General features: G+C 40.1%; 1 protein-coding gene across 7 annotated transcripts in view; it reads right to left on the minus strand.

Moving 5' to 3' along the window:
• Positions 1–17,564, minus strand: part of ELMO1 (engulfment and cell motility 1) — a 302,881-nt gene that overhangs the window by 257,859 nt on the left and 27,458 nt on the right. Inside the window, exon 3 of one of the 7 annotated variants that reach the window (XM_085573343.1) lies at positions 17,095–17,298. The exons of the other annotated variants lie outside the window; for them this stretch is intronic. The gene's annotated coding sequence lies outside the window, so the exon portion shown is untranslated. The remainder of the gene's footprint in view (positions 1–17,094; positions 17,299–17,564) is intronic. 7 annotated transcript variants of the gene reach the window in all.

The raw sequence follows: 17,564 nt of genomic DNA on the forward strand, positions 1-17,564 counted from the left end.
CGTCAGAAACAAATATTCTTTCTTTTTGGGGTTTTTTAAGGCCAAAGTTAATGTTCAGCTGTCATCCCAAAAGCAGAACTGTAAAGAAAATTCTACAACCTACAGTGCTGACAGTTCAAAATTACCTACTCTTTATTCCCATGGTACACAGTGTGTTAGACACTGCCCAGCAAAATGAGGAAGGAAGGCACAAATCCTGGTTTGACATGGTTCTAATTTAATAAGCAATTTTCATTAGGTGCATGAAGAACTAGAACTGTTTTCAGCTGCTTTTTGTTATGCCAGCAGCAGTCAAACAGTGAAAAAGATAGGGATGTCACTGAAGGATCTAGTTATGGAGCTTTCTCAAGTACAATTCCTTTTTCTCTCCCAGCGGGATCTGAGAAGCACTGACATGTAAGAGCAACTTTCCAACTCATTTTTTACAACCTTTATTTTCAAGGCAGAAACTGAAGGCAAGCAGGACACTTGTGTAGGCATGAGTGTATGAAGGGACGGAGAGGGTCAGAGGAAAAGGAAAGCAAATTCCCATTGTTTTCCCTAATGCATGCAAGGAGATGTAACCTGGAGAATGTTTAAGCAACTTACATGCTCAACAGCACACTATTTTATAATTTGGGGGGTGGGGGGGGGGAAACCACAACCAAAGCATGTCTACTACTTGAACATACTTCATTCCATTAACATGATTTTGCAGAACTATAATAGATTATCCCATTAAAGTGTCAATTTTGCAATTTATTGCTATTACCATATGCAGTTACATTTATGCACTTCAACCATACTGTGAAGGATTTCCTGTGGTTTACTAAGTCAGAGTAATAAATATCCAAGTTGGAAATCAAAGTATGTCAAATTTAATGTAAAAATGCATCAGCACAGATATGCAAGCTCGCGATTTACCTCCCTGGCTCTGAAGGATGCATTCAGCACAAAGGTCAGTAAAATACATTGAATTTTCCGCTTCTGCCTATGCACTGCATGTGGAAAACAGGATTTTATTTGTGTATGAAATTAGTTCCCTGTGGAACTCTTTTTTTTCAAACTTGTTTCGCAATTTCATTGGCATTTTCCATACAAAGACATCAAAGTACTTTAAATAACTTCAAGTTATCAGAGCACATCTCTCAAGAAATAAATTCTCTTCTTACTCTACAGACAGAAGAAAAAATGCAAGGCTAATAGGAGCTATATGACTTGCAGCTCTACTCACAAATGTAAACAGCAGCCTAGAACAGCTTATTTCTTCTTTTACAGAAGAGAGGTAATATTCAAAGAGCAGGCCAGGTCATTCCACGAGCAGCTCGAGTAAGAAAATGAATGATTAGAAAGTGACTGAAGGAATGCCATACGCACATGAGAATTTAACAAAACAAAGCATGTGTTTCTCCCAGCTGGACAAAAGGCAGCACATAAAGCACTTGGTGCTGGCACAGATCCTGCACCCTGACACAGGCAGGTTTTTGCATGGCATTTCTTGAAGGTGATGGGAACGCAGGGCAGCGAGGGCAGCCAGGCCAAGCAGGATGTGGTGGGTGCTGGCAGGGAGCTGAGCCTGGCCGGGCGACCGCAGGAGGAGAGGCGCAGCTCCCTCTGCTCCACACCTTATGTAAGGAACCACTTCTTGTCAAACCTCATCAGCTTCCTCCGCTTCGCTCCTGCCGCCCCAGCAAACAGAAACTAAGTGGCAAGTTCAGCTGGAAGGTCCCTCGGGGACCAAGTCTGATTAACGATTTTAGAAAGATAATCCAACGCTGGATTAATATCCCCCAAGAGAGTTATTTTTGGAGTTAAACTGCATGACTGAACAGCTGAGTCTAAGGAGCTGTAAACATGTTCTACCATCTCTGCAACAAATGAAAACCGGGAAGAGAAGCCAGGGGGCTGGATGTATACTTTGTGTACATAAAAAGGCTTTCATGCTGCCTTTTTCCTTCTTAGGCATTTAGTGCTATTCACCCCTGAACCAGACAGAAGTCAAAGGCCCAGCAGACCCATGTCAATAAAATCTGCTGATGTTTTGACACAAATGGAAGATAAAGCCGTACAGAAGCTATAAGCTATACACTAATAAGGGATGGAAAAAACAGCAGCAGTCTCGAAAAGCAGGCAACCTGGGTGGGGGTGCTACCCCTCTGCAGGAGCCACCAACACTGCAGGAACACCTGATCCCCCTCAACTGACTTCCATGGTTCATCAGCTTCCAAACTGGAACATTTCTTTGACGCTGAACCCTAAGTCTGCTGATTCGTAAAGCATCATTAGACCGGGAGTGAAATATTTAATATTATGTCAAAATTATCTTTGGACCCTTCAGGTTTAAATACACCACCCTTCCTCCCCAAAATATGTGGAGACCTAGAATTTGAGAAGATTTTAGGATTATGGGCATCAAATGTACAGAACGGGACAGTTTTTGCTGCTGGTAAAGCTGTCCAGGAAAGACAACTAATATTTGTGTGGTTGTAATCTATCTCATTTCCCAGCTTACCCATAACCTTTCTTCACAATTTCATTCAAGTCTTTTCTCTATCCACAATCATCTTTTGTTCCTCTTCCTGGGAAGCATTTTATATGGTTGAGGTTTCACTATGTTTGACAGGCCAGACCAGTTTCAAATAGAGCACTCTTCAAAACTAGAGAGAAATAAAGGCTTTAAAGAGTGCTTCAAAAGAAAAGGTGGAAGAATACAAAATACACTGGGTGTATTCAGAATATAAGCAAGATGGCTGTCCGGTCTTGCTTTTAAAGCACATATTGAAGCATATCAGAAAAATTTAGGTACTTCATTAACATTAACTCCCCCACTTCTTGGAAGATCATTCTCCTTTTACTAAGGAACTCCTAGGTTTCACGTAGTATGTCTGTAGTTCATAAGAGGATGAAAAATTTCGTTTTGATTACTCAAGGTTCTATTTGAAATTTTGTGGCAATTTCATTAACTCACGTACAACATTCAGTCAGATAAAGAGGTCTGTTCACTAAAGACATTAATATCTGAGCTCTTCCAACTAGAGACCAAGAAAGTATCAAAGTCAAGCATTCAAAAGACAATTCCAACAAATAAATAAATAAATAAATAAAAATACTAATTTTAAGAACTCCATTGAAAACTTAGATGAAACCAAAATGCACCACAACTCCCACACCAATAGCAATCCAGCAGTCAAAGATCTAAGGCCTCACAAAAAAAAAAAAAAAAGGCATGATTTTTCAACCATGCTGAGTACCTGCCTAACATACAAAATTTAAAGACCATGGCAGGTATCTAGTACAGAAACAAAACAAAATGCTACTCTGAATATAAACTATAACTGAATCTACTTAAACTTTTCACAGTTTGTCAGGGCTTGCCCACTTCATTTGGGGCTGTTTCTTGTCATTTGGCTTGACTCCAGATATTTCTAAAGTGAAGCAAGTAGTAAAAAAATATCCCTTAAAATCCAGTTAAATATAGTTTTCTTTTCCTACCTCTCAGGGTGTTGGAACTCAAAATGTCCCTCAGAAATTTTTGGAGGTTCCAGGCCTTGGTCAGAAGCATTCTAGACCCTGGCGGACAGCTGGAAACAGCTGTGATTTTGAGTTTGAGCCATGGAATGAATTACCAACTTTGAAGGTGGAACAAGCAGTCACAGAGGGTTAGATAGTATAGTAGAAGTAGTTACAAAGTAGAGGGGAAAATTTTTTAGTATTGTACAAGGGGGCTTTAGCACCTGTACAGGGCGGTTTTTACTTTGTACATGGGGGTCAGAAGTTCTAAGATGGAGGAAAGTGGGCTGACCCTGTTCTTCCTTCTTCTTCTTCCTTGCTTCCACGTTCTTGGTGATGTTGGCACTCACAGATTGGTTTAGAGTAGAAAAGCACTTTGTAATATAGGTAGTAGGTATTGGGGGAAAACTGTAAACAGGTAACATGTAATATATCATATAAAAGATAGCAGCAGCCCTGGGCAGGGAGAGAGAAGAAGAGGACAGCAGACAGAGAGGATGTCAAGGTGTGTGTGTGCCTCTGCCGGGGCCGCTGACCAAACAGCCGCAGCCCGAGAACACAATCTGTTAGATAACTTGCAATAAACTGCCTTGAGACCGAACAACAAGAGGCTGCAGAGTCATTCTTTGGAAGCACGGGTTGGAGGAGAGACTTTACCATCACACGAGACCCCTGAACCAGGCTGGGGGCTCCCACATCAGGGTAGTCTTACATAAATAACCTGTGAGGTAGAAAGGAAGCAATGGAGAAAATGTAAAACCTCAATGTCAGCCAGTGATCCTTAAAGAGTTGTAAGTTAAAAATCAAAGTTCTTAGCATAAGAAATTTGGAGGGCAGAAGAAAGGATAAAGGATATTGACACCAGGAAGCAAGAAAATAAAGCAATGCAAAATATTACAGCTTGAAAGGATGGAGGCAATTGGGGTTTTTTCTTTGTTTGGGGGAAGGGGAGCAGGTAAAGGGGTGGTGCTTTTTAATGTTTAAATTAAGCACATTCCGAAGGAGTCCCATGAAACTGAGAACTGAATAACTTTATTACAGGCTGGATGAAAACAAGCTGAAAAGAAACAGAGAAAGTTCATCAAAAGTGCTGTGAATGTTGAATAAAACAGAATTAAGGGGGAAAAAAAAGGAAAATATTACAGTCCTCCTTTCAACTACTAGCATGATCTGGCTATAGTACCTCATACTTTCCTGGCATTCGGATAAATCAGGGAGCTAGAAAGGGCACAAAAAAGAGCACCTTGAGTCAAAATGATAATACAGCAGAAGCTGAATCAAAACTGGGATGACTAGCTGTATTTCAAAGGAGATAACAGATACAAGAAAATAAGCTCAAAGTTGGGAAAAACCCTAAACTTCCTGCTGGAAGGAAGATGAAGCAGCAGTATAAAAAACAAAGCTAATTTGTTACTCTAACAATATTTATTATACATCCAAAGGAATGAATGGAACTGCTAGGAAGTTAGCAGTCAAATAGAGGAAGAGAGGGCAGCAGAGAAGTGTGAATGTTAAATGAAACAACCATATTAACTGCCAGTACAGACAGGATGTTAAAGGTTGAAACAAACAGCATTATTTTCTAATGTGATCATTCTGCATAGAAAAATCCTACGGAAAAGAGTAATATTGATATTCCACAGTGCATAAGCATAATGCTCATCATAAGTAAGAAAAACAACTAAAGAAAGGGTGGATACTTCTTGAGAGTCTGGGGAGGGCACAAAAATTTTGAAGACGCCAGCCTTTTGTCAGGCACTGACACTGCTCTTCAGAGGTGTGCAATTTTGAATGCCACAGTATAAGAATCGTAAAGCTACTAGAAGCCATCCAAAGGAGGGCTGTGAAGAAGGTGAATGATCTAGAGGGGAATTCATATGAGGAGCAGCTGAGACCACTTGGCTTGCTCAGCCTGGAGGAGACCTCATTGCAGTCAGCAGCTTCCTCATGAAGGAAAGTGGAAGGGTGGGCACTGATTTCTTCCCTCTGGAGACCAATGAGAGGACCCAAGAGAATGGCATGAAGCTGAGTCTGCGGAGGGTTAGATTGGCTATTAGGAAAAGGTTTTTTACCCAGAGGGTGGTTGGTCACTGGAACACACTCCCAAGGGAAGTAGTCACAGCACAAAACTCTAAGTTCAAGAAGTGTTTGAGAAGTACCCTTGGGCATATAGTGGGACTCTTGGGGTGTCCTGCACAGGCTAGGAGCTGGACTCGGTGATCCCCGTGGGTCCCTTCCAAATCTGAACCTTCTATGATACCGTAAAAGATAACAAAAAACAAGAGAAGCAAAGAAACCACCTGTCAGTAATCTTGCTGCAGAAATACTTTCTGCAATCCATGCATCAAAACATGCAACAGTCAAAATGCCCCATGTTTTTCTGGCCTCCCAGCACCATACAGTCTCTGAATCCAACCCTGCAGGCTCCTAGCTCTCTGTCAGTTCACTCAAAGTCATTCAAAGAATATCCCAGGCTTCGATAACTTGAACAAAAATTTCAAAGATCTAGGTGGAACTTTACTTCTGACAAGAAAACTGCCATAAAATGTGTTTGTGTTACAGACTAATACATGACATTCAAGCACTGGGTACAATTTGTGGTCACCCCATAATTTTACTGCACTCTTTGTTCAACATTAAAATCTGCATGGCCCAGGGGAAAAGGAAAGAATGATGCAAACATCACTCTTTATTGGTTTGAGTCATAAACTCTAGGGAGTCATGCAGTTTAGGCAGCAGACAACAGTTGAAAAACTTACTGTCTCTCCCTTTTAGCAGGGACAGCAAGACAGGTAATACGTTCACACAGAAATACAAACCCATATGTGAACTTCAACCTCCATCGAATCTAATTTATACTATCATTCTGGGCTATTGAAAAAAACAGGGAGGGGGAAGGGGGAGAGGATAGCCACCACTTCAGCCACTGCAGTTGAAGCTATACACAGGTGTTATTATATCTATTTTCTTACTATTAGAAAAAAAAAAAAGTGGAAACACTTTAATGAAGGAGCTTGACTCATGAAAAATATCAGCTTGTCTAGTAAATATGTTCACTTCATTGTTCAGGTAAAAAGTCACTATCAATTAAAAAGTTGCCTTCTTAGCAGTACATATGATCTGTTTCTCTGAGTCTCTTCTATTTCATAAGGAACCATAATTTCAAAGGTTCTCTAAGATTCCTGAGATGACCAGAGCTAATACTCTGTCAAAAGCTGATGACAGCACAGTTGTGTTTCCCCATTGCCACACTCCGGTTGAAGCTCCTGCTCCAGCCTCACTGGGAACATGCGGAGTTATGCCAAGAATGAGCAAAACACTCACTGTTTCCAAATTGGCTAATCAACGGACTGAGTGCTTAACCTCCCCACAATACATGCATCCAGACAAGCAACAAGCACTGAGGACTGAACTGTGCCAGCCACATTATTCAGCAAGACGACTCGTGGCAGTTTTCCTCCCAGGAGCCAGAACATCAGTTGTCACAGATGATGCCGCAACTCAATCAACTTCTATCAAAACATCCATTCAAAATGAACCAGCACTTGCTGTGTGATGCTTTACTCTATTATCCTAAAAACAAATAAGAGTGCCTCAAATAACTCCTACGTGGAACCAACCAGCTTGGTTCCATGGAGGAGTTATTGCCCAGCATTTTACCTGCTAAGAACTTAAAATTGCTAACTGCAGGGAGATGCTGGCAGCAAAAGGACACTATGCTTTTGCTGAATAATAACATGCATACCTCTGACTTAAAATGTAGCCCAAAAAATGGATCCTCATAACACTTGCATGTTAAAAATATCCTATTACATATAAATCATCCTGAGCCACCATCCTTACGCTCTCTAGTAAAGTAAAATTTTTCTGCTCCAAAAAGCTCTCTGAATGGCTAAGTCCAGTTGCACAGCAGAGCTGATGTCTGCTTCCCCAGTGTCACAGCTTTGCCTCCCTCTCCCCAGTGCCAGCACTGGCAATTGTCCAGCATACAAATTCAGCAAGATGGAGTGTCTAAAAAGTAACCCACAATACAAAAAACAAAGACAGATTTTCAGACGTATTAGCCCCTTGAATTCGTTCACCACACACTCACCCAAGCTTCAGGACCACAACCAGCAATGTGTAAGGCTAAAGAGGAAAACAGGAATATAACCTGCTAATTTTAAACTTGTTCACTTGTGCAAAGTTCATAGCATACAGCTGAGATTCAATTCCATAGAGAAGAATGATGTAAAAGTATGCAATTACTAAGTTCATTACAGTATGTATGTCTCATTAATTCAATGAGCTGCTTTATAATTGTAACAGACATTAAAAGATTAAAGTATTTGGATTAAAATCAAGTGCATTTTCAGTGTTCTGATGATTGCCAGAGTCTGTATCTTCAGAAATACAGAGTAACACCCCTTCACCAAGTACCCTGTGAGAGAAACCATTGTTTATCCTTCTTGTTTTCAGATTTCAGTGCTCCCAAATTAAATTTTTCCATTGCACTTGCAGGTGAGGGGTGGCAAATCCCTCAGTTCAGGTAATTGTCTACTTCAGTTTGACATGTTGGAACTGTTTCCAAATAAAGCTGTCAACTGAAGTTGACCATTTTGAACTTCCTGGAGGGCTAACACCTGGCTGGAGAGTCCTTTGTGTGCAAACAGCAACATGGAAACAAAGCCAAACACATAACTCTATGGCACCTTTCGTCTGTAATTCACTAGTAATTTAACATCATTAGATCTCTCCTGTTCAAGCACTTAGGGTGATTTAGGTATCAATCACTTTAAAAGAGAATGCAGTCCTCTCTCTGCTCTTCAGTCAAGCATTTCTACTCTGCTGTGGAGACTAAAGCACAGTTTTACAGGTTTGGCAGCATGGCAACAACGGCAAGCACAGAGACTTACCCGATTTCAATTTTACACAAAATTAAGCAATATTCACAGGTTGCGCAGAAAGTACAAGATTTCCAAAAGGCTACAGTGCACATCTCTACTGAAAGAATTCTTCATTTTCATGTCACTGATGCAGCCCTTGAGCTGCATTCTCAGAATCACAGACAGAGCCCATCAGAAGATGTTAATCTGGAGTAACGAGTGTGATCAGGAAAGTGATGTCCCATTTCTAAAGCTGACAGACAACCTGCCCTATAACAAGTAAGTGGACTCCCAATCTCTTCCATATTCTCCTCTTCCTAATAAGAGATTTGGCTGTTCTGTCAGAGCTTGATCTGATTTCCTTCTATCTTGCCTGGAAGATACATGTAGGGCTCACAATGACATGTTCTCCACAATATGGAGCTCCCAATTGCTTCTTCTTGATCTGGGCATGCAAAACCTCTTAACACAAGGAATAAATTTTGAAATTTCTTTTTCACCTGTTTCATTCTCCATACTCTGGAGCAGAATCCTATGGGCCACACCAGCTTCACAAGCTCTTTTGTCAGTGTGTTAAAGAATGTGATTTTTTTCAGCCACATCTCTCACCTTGCTGGTCTCACCCACTGTTCAAACAATTTTGACTAGGACTGGGTGGGAGGTGGGATGGAAAGATTACACTAACTCCAATTAAGGCACTTGAGGAAAATTCTGAAGCAGAAATGTCCATAGGTAAATATGCTGCATTAGCATCCAGGACAAAAATCTGATGCTCCCATATAAACAAGCCAGGAAAATGTATTCTAGAACAAACCTCTTGAGACACAAGAGCTCCAGATTCTCATTTGACCTTGGTGTCCTTGAGGAAATGTAATCATTAGCAGCTAGTATAAGAGACTGACCACAAAAAACGTAATTTTAAAACCTACCTGCAAATAGACCCTGTATCTTCCAAGTTTGTTCCCCAAAGCATTAATTAAAGAGGACTCTACCACATGTAGCAATCACACTGTTTAAATGAACAGTGAGTTCTGCTTCTAAGACAAAGATGCTAAACTTGGAAGCAAGAACACTTGTGCTTAATTTTCTTTTATTCAAAGGTTTGGTGTGTGACCATGTACTTGCCCTTTGGTTCTCTGCACCTCCAACCACCAAGTATAAAATGGAGCGCCACATTTCCTCAGAGCAGTTGAGAGGCATTTAGAGGCTACACGAGATTGTATCTAAATCATGCTGACAGATTACCCAGCATGGTCATCTGCCTTATTTATTTATTCATGTGATTGGACACACTACTCCACCAGATCTTCCTGTATTTCACCCTTCCCAGCCCTCAAGGCCCTGACAGTAAAGACTGGCTTACAAATTTCTTGCTACCATCCTTAGACTCAATACAACACCTTCCATTAAAACCAGATGTAGAAGTGAAGATGCAGCTTTGGGATCTGCTGGAAATGGTCTGTGCTCTTTTTGAGCATTTCAGCACAATTATCCATCAGACAGGGCTTCTCACAAAGATGCCAGATACGCACTCTGGGATGGGACAGAAGGGACCAAATCCTTTTTTGGCTACATTTATTTTCCAATGTGTTTTAATTATCTTACTCTGCCACACAAAAAGATTCATTACCAAGACAAAATGACAAATATACTTGTAGGTGACTACACACTTTAAACCAAATCAGCAAGGAAAACCATTTTCCCAGGAAAAACAAAAGCATCACCATTATTTTCATTTAAGCCAAGACTAAAAGAGCACACAGAATATGCTGAAAAAACCAAGCCTGAAACCTCACTGCCATTTTCTTTACATATAAAGCTGTAAATATTTTCCTTATGTTAAGCATCTTCAAGGCACGCACAAACATTGGCAGATCCAATCAAAATGCAAATATTGTGAAACAGCCAAGCAAGCAACTACTGCTTGTCTCTTTATCACATTCTTCCTTTTACTCAGGCTTTCATCATTTAATACAAGTGACTTTGCCAAACACCATGTGCTTTGGTCTTAGAGCACTGAAAGTTTAAGTTCTTCTCTACTCAGAAATAATCTTGTCATCTGTTTCACTGGTTAAGCCATTCCTGGCAACTGCCTTATTTCGGCACACCCTTGACAGGAAGAGATCCTTGTCCTGTCAGTTACCTCTTTTTAGACCCAAATCTCTGTAGTTTTCCACAAAGGGATTAATGCATGGCTGCTGGCTACCTACTCTCCTGCCTTTGCTTTTAGTAATTTCCTTGCTGAAGTGGAAATACAGATGTTAAAAGACACAGGCACATGACACAAAACGCTCACCTCTTGCTTTGAAGATACTTAACACGACAGCAAGATGAAAAATCCCACAGCTACAAAGGCTGCCAATTTTCTCAGGAACTGTTTCATCTCTAACAAGATCAAACTGAACTATTGCCAGTAAATTGAGGAGGTGCCTGTTTTAACAGTTCCTTTCTTAAATCTGTTACTATTTCCCCATGTTCATTAACCATCCTTATTTAAGAAAGAAGAATCCTATCTTAAAAAGAAGGTGGCAGCAAGGTAGCTTTGCATGCCACCACCATGCAGCCACCTCTATACCACCTATTGCTGCTTTCTGTTAGGAGAAACTTAACCATGCCAAAGGTTGGCAGTTTCCTCTAGCAGCTAAGAAGTAAAAAGCCTTGTTGAGCACGTTTTTCTTCTGAGCTGCCACAACACATGTAATGATGTATTCAGCACAGCTATTAGGATGTGTGTGAGAAGGAAAGGCTATAGGTCTCTGCTGGCAATCTGTGGCCATCTAAATTTTCAAGTTCCCAAGAAGTTTCTGTATAGATGACAAAGATAGTAATTATACCCCTGAAAGGTGTTTTCAAGCAATTTTAGATTAAATGTTCCCTAAGGCATGATGTGACCTTGATCTGCTTTTAGATTTTTTTTAATTATTGACTTATTATATGTGCATTAAAAGTCGCTGGAGAAAAAGGCATTTGTATTAAGATCCTATTTTTGCTTTTGCATGACTTTAAAGAGATGACAGTTTTAAGACCCACTAGAGTAAGCATGGATTAGACTTTAATGTGCTTTCCTTGCTCTTAGTACATAAAATTTTCAAATGATCGACTCTTAGAAAGAATAGCGACTGTCAGGAGTTTTACCATGTCCTATATAACAAGGATGAAGAGGGGAAATATTTATGTATTTATTTTTAAACAGGACATTCATTCATAGAAGAAATCTAAGTATAATACATTTAGCCTAGGCTATACAATTAATCTCTCTCACCTTTGACTTTTTTTTCTCCTTTTCTTTTCTGACAGTGTTTTATTTCCCTTTACATGATCCATTATTTAAGCCATCTTCCACTTCCTCAAAGAGATTACATTCACACACACCAACCATTTTTTTCCAGGTGGAGATTTTGTACCAACTGTTGAGCTTTAATCTCAGCCAAAGTACATCCCAACTGAGATGTAACAGACACATTTCAACCCTCACCAACATCTCTCTGCACTTTTCAGGCTTTTAAAACACAGGGAAGCAAGACCTTTACTGCCAATTTGGGAAATCCAGAAGTGTACACTGATATTTCATTCTTCCTATATATTTTTTTTTTTAATGCCAGATCAAAACAACCTATGCTCTGCAGAAGCCAATTACAGTAGCTTTTGTGAAGGTTAAAAGTTCAAAAAAGAAATCTGGTTTCTTCATTTAGCAGCCTCTTTCAACAATACTGATAAAAAGACACTGAAGGGAGAGTGGTTGTGTAGGTATGGCAGCAAGGGGGATTAGAGGATGGGTCTAAAATTCTTTAATTCTCTTTATTTATGACTCTCTCTCTCTTTGACTTTACCCTCTTCAGGGGACACTGTCCCAAATACTAAGAACCAGCAATGAGAAAAAGAAACACACATTTCCTGCTGTCTTCCTCAACACTCACAGAGCAAATAGTCCCCAAAGCACATTTCACCCTGCAGCCTTTGGGAAGGCATGCCCCAGACATACAAGACATAACCATGCAAATTATAGCTCTTTCTCAAGCTGCACTCTCACTACACCTTCTTTCAAAATCTCCTTCCTGCTGACAGATATAAATCAAGCAAACAAATTCACTCCATGAAATTAAAACTTCACATGGCCACAAAAGACTCTCTTTTTTAATATTTTTTTTTAATATTAACTTTGCACATGAGCATAAGCACCAAAAGGAATGCACCAAGTATTATCTTGCCATTAGTTTTTCTAATCAAAATACATGGCAACCACAAAAGGAAATGCTTCCAGACCAGTAATGAAGGGACTGATTCATATGCCCCAGAGAACAAGTGCTGAACAATGTCCACTCAGTAAGGTTTCAGCTTTATCCCTTACTAAAATAAAACCACGTGTCTGATCTTTAACCCACTTTGATTTATTAATGTTTCTGCTTTTCAAGATTATGAAAGTAAGTATGAACAGAGGAGTTAGAAGAAAACAATTCATCACAAAACGCTTATACAACAAATGTTAGAATTGCCATCTATCTTAATTCCTTTTGCAAAAATGTGGATTTATAGATTTGAAGGTCTTGATGGGAATTCCAGTTTGAAAGTCAAAAAAGTAGACTGAAACAAACAATAAAATACTACATCCCAAATGTAACATAGCCTCAGCTACTGCACAAATACCAGTTGGTTATCTGTCAACCAACTAAAATGCCACATGCATTTGAAAAATATTAAAATATCAGCAAGTAAAAAGGAAGCGTCCTTTGAAAATGCCAGATATTTATCAATTCCAAGTTGTGCATAAATAAACAAATCCAAGGAATGACTGTGTGGCTTTACATCTCAATATCTTATGTTCCAGACACTTTACTGACCAGAGTCCTTCACTAGAATGCAAATCTGAACTAAAGTCAAAATTCAGGACAAGGTTTTTTCCTCTTCGTTGTGCCCCATTGCAGAATATATTTGTTCTAAATTTTAAAATGTGTCACATTTTCCACTGAGCATTCAGGAAACTCCAAGCACAAGAACAATGAACAGGATGTTGCAGGTCAGGATAGAGCTACACTCACTGAATGAGAATATCTGAGGAAGGGGAGGGGGACACTTTGCACCGTCTTTTATTACTGAGCATCTTCTTGGTTCCAGCCCTATATAGGATTTGGTTTTGTGGGATAAACAAAGTTTGCATGAAGATCTTGCCTGCCAGAGCTATCTCTTGTTTTTATAAGAATTCAATGTCCCAGACAATTTTATAGGACACTCAACTACGAAACAGTTGTGACAGCTTCAGTCTACCCCAGTCTACCCTACTTCCTTTTGCTCCTGGACCATCTGTGAACCTATCACGAGCATGTCTGACAGCCAACCTGAACACAAGACAGGCCTGTAAATTTGGGGTATTTTTAACAGTCCTGCTAATAAAACTATCATTGCCCAGTATTATTCTTGTAAATTCAATCTGATCTCTTACTACATTGCAACTATCTTGTGCCTGGACATACTTGGAGCATTAATATTCCCACAGCAACAGAGTAGCTACACAGACTGCAAGAGCAATACCTATATGCTGAAGTTTCCTGTGCCCACAGGAGCTCATAGCTGGTGCTCTACCTCCTCACTAAATCTTTCCTATAGAGGAAGGTCTCTGCAGAGTACTTCAGCTGGATCAAAGTTTACGCAGCTTCTAGAAACACCTCCAGATAAACCCCATGCTCCCAACTCTGCTGGAGTCTGTGTAAAAAGAGGTGCTGTGAGGCCATGGGACAGATCACAGCTCTCATCCTCTCCCCAGCCATGCTGGCTGTAAGATGAAGAAATCACTGAGAACTGTAGTTCTTCAAGCAACTGCTAAGATTCAAAAAACCAGTGGCATTTCTTGAAGACCAGTAAGCTCCTGAGCACTGCTCTTGCTTTAGTAAAGTCATGAACTTTGTTTCACAGCAATGAAGCCCCAAAAAGCATTTTGCAGCAGCAGCAGCATGGATTTTTAGCTTCCGTATTTCAGATCTGCTTTTATTCATCAGACTTTCCACATGGTAATCCTAGAAAAGCAATTCTAACGCAATACTTTCAGCATCAAATTGAGAGGCCTAATTTGTGGCTACAGCTGTGGCCTGTTATCTGTTCTCCATCACTCCAATTCAGCACAACATAAATTCCTTAATTCTTCAAACTTCGACATGCTCCTAAGCCACAACAGCAATTAATTTGCCTCTTCCAGCCTCTGCCATTAAAATAAAACTGCAACATACCACAATCTGAAAATAAAACAAATTAAGTCCCAGCCCTATCCAACCTGTCTATCATTTAAAGAAAACCCCTGCAACTTCAGCATTTAAGAAGTTGGACTTTTATCAAAATTTTTTTATTCATATGCTTACTTTTAAAGGTTACTTATAAATCTGACACAGTAACTTCACATTAGCACCTAAACTACAACACAGGCTAAGATTTTACAGGGAACTTGGCAAAAAAAAAAATATCTTGCCTCATCAAAACAAAAATAAAACTTGCTGAAATGTTTTCATATTGACCTGAAAAAAAAACAAACAAAAGAAACAAATAAAAAAATCCAAGCAAATCTCCACCAACAGCTACTGCATTACAAATAATTTGAGATTAAATGACAGTTTCAAAGGCAATTCAGAATAAAAAATATCATCCTATAAATCTGTGAATGGGGGTTCATTTGATAATACTATAATTAGGTAAGCTAGGGTCATAAAAGCCCTTTCTGGATAACACAGCAATTGGCTTTTCATACAAAAAAAAACTTTTCTTCCTTTCATTTACAAAGAAAACTCTAACAGCAAAATAATATGCATCAGATGGAATAATGTTTTCTTGTTATATCATAAACAAAAACCTCACTTCAAGAAAAAAAGCTCAAATATGCCACACATCCCCTTATAACAGACACAATGCATTGCAAAGCTTTAAGGCATGCCCTCCCAATTAGCTGAACCTTTTTGAGTTTTTCTGAGGCTCAACCAAATAGTAAATGTAGCTACAGCAACCTTCAAAATTAAGTTTTGCTAAATGCCCGTTTCAAATAAACTGTTACCTTCTGTAACAGGTGTATTCAAAGGCACTTAACCCTAAAGTTCGTTACCCCAGTATCTAAGCATAAATCAACAACTACTTTTCTCAGTTGGTATTTGTTGTCTTAAGGTGACTACTAATTCTTGCTCTTCAAAAAAAAAAAGATAGGAACTGTTGCATTAATTAGTTTTACATGGCAATTTTAAATGAACTATTGCTAAATGCGCACAGTTGCACCAGTGCAAAATCACGTGGGTAACAAGAAAAATAAATTTATCATTCAAGACTTAAAAAAAAGGAAACAAAAACACATGAAAAAATCCCTCACAAAAAACCCCACCACCAGCTTTCCAGAAACAAGCCTTAGATCATAGCTTTCATACATAACGAAATATGAGATTGAGAGACAATAATTTTATTGCACATTATAAAAAGTCTTCATTTTTACAGACCATATGTTTATTGACTCACTCCTTCCCTTACACAACAGCCTTCTTCTTTCTTTCACTTTTCCACCATGCTCTTTACTCCGCAGATATCAGCTATGCTTTTCTGTCAGACTGATAAAGACCTAAGCAAGTTCAAAGCATGTGTTCTCTAACTTCAATTTAGCTTTCAAGTCTGCTGTTTGCACTTCATGACAGAAAACACTTTTTTGCAACTTAAATTGTTTACCTTCTTCAGCTACAGCAATTAGACTAATGAGAGTTACTACTCTCCCAAACAAAAATTTTTTTAATACAGTCATTTAGCCTGACAGACTTGCCAAGCTGGTGAGGAGGCTTTAAACTAAAGCTGCTGGGGGAAGGGAAATTCAATCCATCTCCCACAGGATACTTCTGGAAAAACTGTCAGCCCATGGCTTGGACAGGTGCACTCTTTGGTGGGTTAAGAACTGTCTGGATGGCCAGGCCGAGAGTGGTGAGATATGGTGCTGCATTCAGTTGGCAACCAGTGGTGACCCCCAGGGATCTATGTTGGGCCCAGTCCAGTTCAGTATCATCATAGACCCTAGATGAGGGTCTACCATTAGAAAATGTGCAGATGACATCAAGCAGGAGGCAGGAAGAGTGTCAATCTGCTGGAGGGTAGGAATGCTCTACAGAGAAACCTGGAGAGGCTGGATAGATTGGCCAAATCCAACAATAGGAGATTTAACAAGACCAAGACCAACAGACCTATCTCTCAACTTGTCCACATCCTTCTGGATGCCATCCCTTCCATCCATCCTGTCAACCTTACTACATAGCTTGGTGTTACCAGCAGCCTTGCTGTATACACTCAATCTCATGGTCCATGTCACTGACAAAGGTGTTCAACAAGGTGATCCCATTAAAGACCCCTGAGGAATGCCACTCATTACTGCTCTCCACTTGGACATGAGCTGTTGACCACAGCTCTCTGACTGTGATTTTGCACACAATTCTTTATCCATAAGTTGGTTCACCAATCAAATCTATGTCTCTCCAGTTAGAGACGAGGATACCGTGCTGGACAGTGTCAAATGTCTGCATGAATCCAGACAGATTTGATGTCATTTGCTCTTCCGTTTTCGACCAATGCCAAAACCCCTTTGTAGAAGGTCACGAAATTTGTCAGGCACAAATTGCCCTGCCCAGGCACAAAAGCCATGCATGCTCTCATCAATCAGCTCCTTGCTTTCCATGTGCCTTAGCAGAGTTTCCAGGAGGATCTGCCCCATGGTCTTGCCAGGCACAAAGGTGAGACTTACCAGCTGGTACTTCCCATGGTCTTCCTCATTTCCCTTTTTCCCAAAGGGCAGGACCTTTAAGGCCTGTTGGAGCAGGTCTAGAGGAGGGTCATAAAGATGATCAGAGGGATGAAGCACCTCTCCTATGATGACAGGCTTAGGGTCTGGTCTGATCGACTGGAAAAGAGAAGGCTCTGTGTAGACCTTAGAGCAGCCTTCCAGTACCTGAAGGGGGCCAACAAGAAAGATGGGGAAGGTATATTGTGGTAAGACAAGGAGTAATGGCTTTAAACTGAAAGAGGGTAGGTCTAGATTAGACATTAGGAAAGGTATCTTTGAGTGGTGAGGCACTGGAACAGCTGCCCCAGAGATGCTGTGGGTGCCCCATCCCTAGGAGTGTTCATGGCCAGCTTGGGTAGTGTCTTGAGCAGCCTGGTCTAGTGTAAGGTGTACCTTCCCATGGCAGGGGGATTGGCACTTGATGGGCTTTC

The sequence above is a fragment of the Lonchura striata genome, chromosome 2 (assembly GCF_050655825.1).
Source record: "Lonchura striata isolate lonStrDom1 chromosome 2, ASM5065582v1, whole genome shotgun sequence".
In the NCBI taxonomy this organism is placed as follows: domain Eukaryota; kingdom Metazoa; phylum Chordata; class Aves; order Passeriformes; family Estrildidae; genus Lonchura; species Lonchura striata.